A 7,293-nucleotide genomic window follows, 5' to 3' on the forward strand; every position below is an offset into this window, starting at 1 on the left:
CCCTCTCAGGTTTTAACATGACAAACTGTTTAATGTGATGAATATTTTGTGATTAGTGATGGTGAGCAGCAATATGATTACATTTGCAGCATCAGAATTAAAAATCATTAACAGGTATGACTCATGACGGTGCGTGTGTGTGTGTGTGTGTGTGTGTGTGTGTGTGTGCGCTCCACCTACACACCACAGCACCCTGCTAGTGCCACAGTGCAGTAACCTATATCAAACAGGTTCTTTCTAATCCAACAAGACCTCTCACCAGGCTCCCACCTAACTCACCGAGAAAAGCACCATGACAGTCAAGGCGATGATTAGTGAAGGCGCTGTGGGGGAGGACATGCTACTGGGCTCACTGCAGGCCCATTTATGGTGGACAAGGTCCCCACATCAATGTTGTGACTGATTTCCCTGACTTATTTTCCTCTGAATATAAAATGTGGATTTGAATACAAAAACTTTCCAACAACCTGTAATGCTTATGGGAAATGATTTCACTTATGGTTTTATTCACAATTTGTTAGAACATTGTAATTTTTTAAAATCTGTTTGATTAAAGAAAATGTTATTTTGAGATCTTGTGAGCACGTGAGGATATTTGCACATTTTTTCAAATTAAACAAAATTACTCAGATAATGAAAAGTTCATGATCATCCAGAAGCTCCTGAAATTATTCATCTCTCTCAAACTTTTTCACATTTGATCACCTCAAAACCAAATGTGTTTAATTATGATTTTATGTGGTACAACACAAAGTGCATAGCTGAAATGAAAACGCAGTTCTAAACAGCATCCAATTTTAACAAATCAAATCACAATCTGAAAAGTGATGCATGAATTTGTATTGTTTTATGATTGTGGATGTACCTGTGAAACACTTTAGTCAGCTGATGTGGCTTTTATATGTGCTACATAAATACATTTGACATTGACTTGTTACTGCAAGTGCTTTAGATTCAGCTGAACCAGTTTTTGTACTCGATATTGACAGGTGACTTACATTTTTTTAAATTGGCTACAAAATATTAGAGAAACAGGAAAGTATCCAACTAACTGCAAGCTAACAGTGACAGAAAGACGGATAACTTTATTTATAGAGTATCAGATGAAAGGGAACTGAATATGTATGTATGCACAAAACCCTTTTAACATTTTTGTTTGTAAAAAAAAACATACAAAAACTATGTTTCCTCTTCTCGACACTCCACAATAGTGACAAGAAGACACTGTGTTGCTTGTGTTACTCTATCAAATAAAATGCACTAAAGTTTGTAGTAAAATGACAAGATGCGAAAACATTTATGTGACCTTTACCAAGCTGTTTACTGCTAAAATTATTCAATAATCGTAATTACTATTACAGTGAATGACGAATTGTGCCTCAGATTCTAGAAAATAACTATGTGACAACATCACTCTGGGTAACAAAGGAAAACATCTGGTTCCCTGTTACTTAACCCACTAGTGGTGCGTCATTGTTTTCACCAAGGCTCTCCGTATCCTGCTACTCATGGGACAGTTCACCCTCACAATCTTCCATTTTCATGTGTGCTAAGTGCCCCAAAAGCATTACAATCGGGACAGTAGTGAAGCAATTCTGCAGGTTTTGTCTCACTGCTTGTTTGGAAATCATATCAGGAAATTCACATCTCTTTTTGCAGTATTAATCCTATCAAGAACATGACAGACTTATATTTCAGGCATGGAACAGGATGAATTTCAAAATCAGACATGAGCATTTTTTTTAAGGCTGAGGTCTTAAATTTATAAATGTAGAAACACGTTTTGCCAACAGCGAAACCACATTCCTGCTGAAAAACCCAGGACTGAAATCATGAGGTCATGAACTCCACCAACACACCAGAAAACCACAATGCTGCTGTCAGTTCAAAGTGTATAAACATGAAAAATTCAAGAACTCATCCTTCAAAAAGGCAGATGAACATCTATAAACCACAACTTAACAACAAAGTAAATGATTTAAACATCGACTGAAACTCAGCAGGAGCTCAGTTTTTTATTTTTTATTTTTTTACTTTAGAGGCAATATGTTAACACTTAAATCATTTTGTTACTCAACAGAAATGACACTACATTAGTGAAGATTTTTTTTTGTTTGAATTTAATGTTTTCAAAATAACTTAAATGAACTCTGCTGAAAAAATTAATTAGACTATCTGAGCACAAGAATAAATAAAACACATTGAGAATAACAATGATCAGTCGCAGGAATAAAAATATGTTAAAGCAAAAGCATGATCACCTGTCTCATCACTTATCACATCCTTTATGCTGTTTGCCCATCCAAAAATAGGGCTTAGTTGAAGTGCTACTCACTGAAAGCATTTTGAGTTAAGAGCTTCAGGTAAATCTAGATGTTAGAGAAATAAATAAATACAGCTGGAAAATGAAGAATAAAACATGTAATAAGAAACCTGAAAGTTTAAACACTCATTTTTAGATTATGAGTGCATCAAAATGTGTTTGATTCACACCTCCTTATTGTGAGTTAGTCATGTGAACTGATCCAGAAAGTGGGGTTATGATTTTATTATGACATACTGCCATGTTGGCTCGAAAAAAGTAATTTGAGCCCTCAAAATTTGTCACAGTTAAATTATATTACAGGCTGCATATCTAGAACAGCTGTAAATGCACTGTAAGGTAATCAAAGTGAAATTGCTTTTCTGTGTAACACAGGAACACCAAAAGAGTGAATCAAAGCACAGTAAACCTTCAGAAAAGGCTAAAGAGCAAAGAGTTTGTTGAGAGTGCAGCTTTTTCTGCCAGGAGGAGCATAAGCCTCAGAGAGAGAGAGAGAGAGAGAGAGTTTCCATCAAGGAGAGAGGAAAAGAACCCAAAACGTCACAGCAGAGAGAATCTTCAGCAACCCTGTTTTCACATAACACAAACTACAGAAGCCATTCTCATATGGTTTAAGATAGTGGTTCCAAAACTTTGGGTGGGCACCGTTCTGTGGGTAAATCAACAAAATGAAAACTCCTGAGATAATCACTAGAAATACTGTCATGTTAGAAAATGGCAACTCACTCATGTTTTCAATAAACAGTATCTCCAAAAAGCATTGGTGTATGTACACTGTGGTAGTGCATGTGTTGTGTATGTATTATTATTATTATTTTTTTTACTGTGGTTGCAGGCATCACCCAGCAATGTGTCTTTGTTCTGCTGGAGACTTTTACATCCTCTAACAACTTATTCATGTTCGTCTCATATTTTTCATCCATAATTCCATCAACTTTGACCACCTTTGTAGGTTGCAGTTGTCATAGTGTTTACATTTTCTGAAAACTGACTAAACACTGTTTTACTAAATACTCAAAGGTTTGGATATTGATTTATTCTTGTTTTTCGACAGCTTCATCCCTGACCTGTCTCCTTGGTCTTTGTTTTTATTTTCCTTAATGTTTTCTAACAAACACTTGATATCTTTACAACTGCATTTACACCGACGCCGAATCACACAATAAAGGATCTTTTTAATAAATTACTTTTACAGTTGATTGCACTAGGCTTTGTTTAGGTGCACCAGCATAAACATAGCCAAAAACAAATACAATCAATGTTCCTTTATACTGAGTCTAGGCTACATTGTGTTGGTCTATCTAATAAAATTCCAATAACACACATTAAAGTTTGGGGCTTCAATGCAGCAGAATGTGAAAAATAAAGAATATGAAACTTTACTTAGTATTTTTGCAGTGATTTTTTTTTTCATATTCTAAAAATGACTTTTATTAAATGTTTTGAATGAATATTCATGGAAACTGGCCATAACAGAACTGCTTTGTTGCACACTAAGCTCTTCCTTTCCTCAGGCTTTCTGTCATCCACTCAACAGGAGCCTCACTTTTCTATGTAATGTGCTGTCCAAGGTGCTGAAATCTGACAAAACGTGGCCGTTAATGTCCACCAGATGCTTTAGTTTGTTTCCAGATCGAATACAGACAATGATTAATGTGAATCTGTCGGTTCACACTGAGGGTTAAATTATATAAAACCACAGGGGAAAATTGCCACTCGTTTTCTGATGGCTGTCAGGCACACTTTACCTCACATAGAAGAACTATAATAGCACTTTGGGGCAGACATATAAATTTGAAAAGGATTTGTATGCAAAAGGTGGAGATAGATTAAAGTTAAAGAGGTGATTCATTTGATAGCTATCCCTGTAGGACACGTTGTGAAAACCCGCTTGTTGCACTGAGTTGGTCGCATTATTTTCCTCTCTCCCTCCGCCCCTCCCGTCCTGTCACAGTTTCAGACACGCCCCTGATCACGCCCAGTTGTCCCCTGGGCTCACCTGATTGGTCCGCTGTTCTTTTCCGGTTTGTAACATTGGCGACCTTTCCAGGGTGACCCCGCCTCTCGCCCGGAACGTTAGCTGGAGATAGGCGCCATCAACCCTCCCGACCCCACTAGGGAGAAGGGTGTATAGAAAATGGATGGATGGATGGATGGATGGATGTAGTGTTGCTACACACTCGTGTAGCAGTAGGTGGTGGTATGCACATGAAAGTTGGTCTCCCATAATAGAAAAGAAGAAGAACTTTCCCTCCAAACCCAAACCGGGTGTTGGCAAACACCGCCGCCAGCGCTGCCGCCCCTAACAGGAGCTATTACGATAAAAACCAAGGCTGTTCAATCCCTGGCCTGTTCCTAATCGCATCACTGTCATGCTGAGAACCTAAAATCGCCTAGGACCGATAAGAACAAAACAAAAGTAAAAAAAAAAAAAGTAAACAAACCGTCTACTTATTTCCGACGTGGCAAGCCGGAAGTCTTGAAAGCGTGTGACGTCACCGAGTTAAAAGTTACTCGTAAGTCATAAATTCAATATAATTTTTGCTCCATAATGAAATTAAACGGTTGTATTTGTCCAGTGCAGATGAAAATAATGGATTTCTGGTTCTGATTTTTGAGAGACTAATAGTGACCTGGAAGTCTTTTAATTTTTTGTTTGTGTGTGGTATTTGTAATTGAGCATTTAAATATGTATATTTTGTTCTGTTTATTCATGTTGCTGTAGTGCAAAAAAAAAAAAAAATCTTAGGGAACCTTTGCTTGCATGTGAACTTTGGAAAATAATGATGGACAATTTTTTGTAGTTTATTTTGCTTATGGGCATAAGCAAAATATGTCCATATTTGTGTTTATTTTGCTTATGGACATTTAAAAATACAAAACTAAGAAAAAAAATAAAATTATGATGAATACATATATATATATAAATAAAAAAAAAATTCCCTTCTCACCCTCCGCGGGTGGTCTCTTTCATCCTCTGAGCTCGGGTCCTCTACCAGAGGCCTGGGAGCTTGAGGGTTCTGCGCAGTATCTTGGTTGTGCCTAGAACTGCACATTTCTGGACTGAGATGTCTGATGTTGTTCCTGGGATCTGTTTGAGCCACTGCTCCAGTTTGGGGGTGACTGCCCCGAGGGCCCCTATGACCACAGGCACCACTGTGGTCTTCACCTTCCAGGCCTTCTCCAGTTCCTCTCTGAGGCCCTGGTATTTCTCCAGTCATATATATATATACACACATAGTTTGTAAAGAAAAATGCTTTTTGTCATTAATTGTACTAGAGGATCAACACCTTTTGAAGTGTATGGTCCTTGTGTGATCAGTTACAAAAAATACAAAAGTAAAATAACTTTGCAAATCCTAGGTGTCAGGAGGGATCCTTGGCTGGCACCTCATTAAAAAATAAATAACCTTGTAAACTGTCACAATGTGAGACAACGTTTTCTTGAAATGCACACCTTATATTAGAGAAGTCTGGATTTTCAAAACAGAAGTAATGTCAGACTAGATACAAAAAGCAGTTTTGAAATATTGTTTTAACTTTGACAGAAAAAAGCTGTCCAAACCAAACTGCTTCCACGAGAAGAAGGATTTGCTGCACTTGTTAAAACAATTTTTGGAAGGATGAATTCAGCTTCACTAGCCCTGCTCAGGCCTGGTCACTGTCAGACCAGTTGCATGAAGAAATCACTTTAATATGACCTTCTGTAACTGACAGCATAAACTGAGCATTAAAATGACATCTGGCCATCGGTTTGTGATCTTAAGCTCATGTGAACTTGACTTATGGAGAAGGACAGCAGCAAGTCTACTTTTCACTGTCTAAAACAATTAAGGTTTTGAGGTGACAAAATCAAAAGTTAGATTAAAATCTGTTTGAGATGCTTTAGCTTTTCTGTTGGTTCTAATTTGAAAACTCTCCAACGTGGCTGAATTAAGATGATTCTGCAAATAACAGTGGGTCAAAATTTCTCCACAGTAAATACTTGATGGCAGTTGTTGCCTGTGGCTCAACCAGTTAACAGGGCATTTAATTCCATAATAAGGTTAGGGCAGGTTAACACTGAACAGCCACTTTGACAAGAGCAGTCTCAGTACTGTGGTTAGCACATAACTGGACTGAAAGCTATCGGTGTTCAGAGTCGTCAGCAGAATGCAGACTGGAAGAACCACAATGCTGTTCTCTTTGGGTTCAGAGCAGCATTCAACACTGTTGACAGATTATTACTGGAGCGACTGAAGAACTGGGTTAAACTTTCTGGTACTGTAGTCAACTGGTTTGAGTCCAGAGCAGGTCTGTCATGATACTGGGGTGTTTGGATTTTGGCATTCTTCTGTTTGTATTTTGCCAATTTCTTGTTTACTTTCTTAGGTACTGCCATATTCCTCTTATTTTCTGAATTCATCATTGCTCAAAAGTCTTGCCATATTTAGTTTATTATTATTGCTGTAAGGGTCATGCTGTATATGTTTGTTCCTTTTTTAGTGAGTTTCTACATTTTTTTCTGTATTGTGTTCTGCATTTGAATTTAGTTTTCAGATTAGTCTTCTCTCAGTTTATAGTTTGTCCTTTTCGGCTTCTCTCGTGCTTACTGTTCATGTTCCCTCAGTATGCTTGTTGGCTTCTCTCACAGCTGCATCCCATTTTCATTCAGCCACTTGTCTTGACAGTAATCAAGCTGTACAGTAAACATTTCATTCTATGACATTCCTGGCTGAATATTTCTGTTCCCTTTCATGGTTTTCTTATGTCCCTACTAATGCTTTATGTCCCGTTTGCCTCCTGTGGTTTTGTAAGTCTCCATTTTATTCATCATTAAAATTCTCAGTTTTCCTCTGGCCAGTTTCAACACTTGGGTCCTATAACCACAAACATGCAAGGACTTGTTTGTGTCAGTGGGTAACTTTTGGCATTGACAACAACAAAAAAGTCACATGCAGAGTTGCCTAAAGTTCCTCCCTGGGATTCTC

The sequence above is a fragment of the Poecilia mexicana genome, unplaced genomic scaffold (genome assembly GCF_051168715.1).
Source record: "Poecilia mexicana isolate PSO_F unplaced genomic scaffold, ASM5116871v1 scaffold_10, whole genome shotgun sequence".
NCBI classification, from domain to species: Eukaryota; Metazoa; Chordata; class Actinopteri; order Cyprinodontiformes; family Poeciliidae; genus Poecilia; species Poecilia mexicana.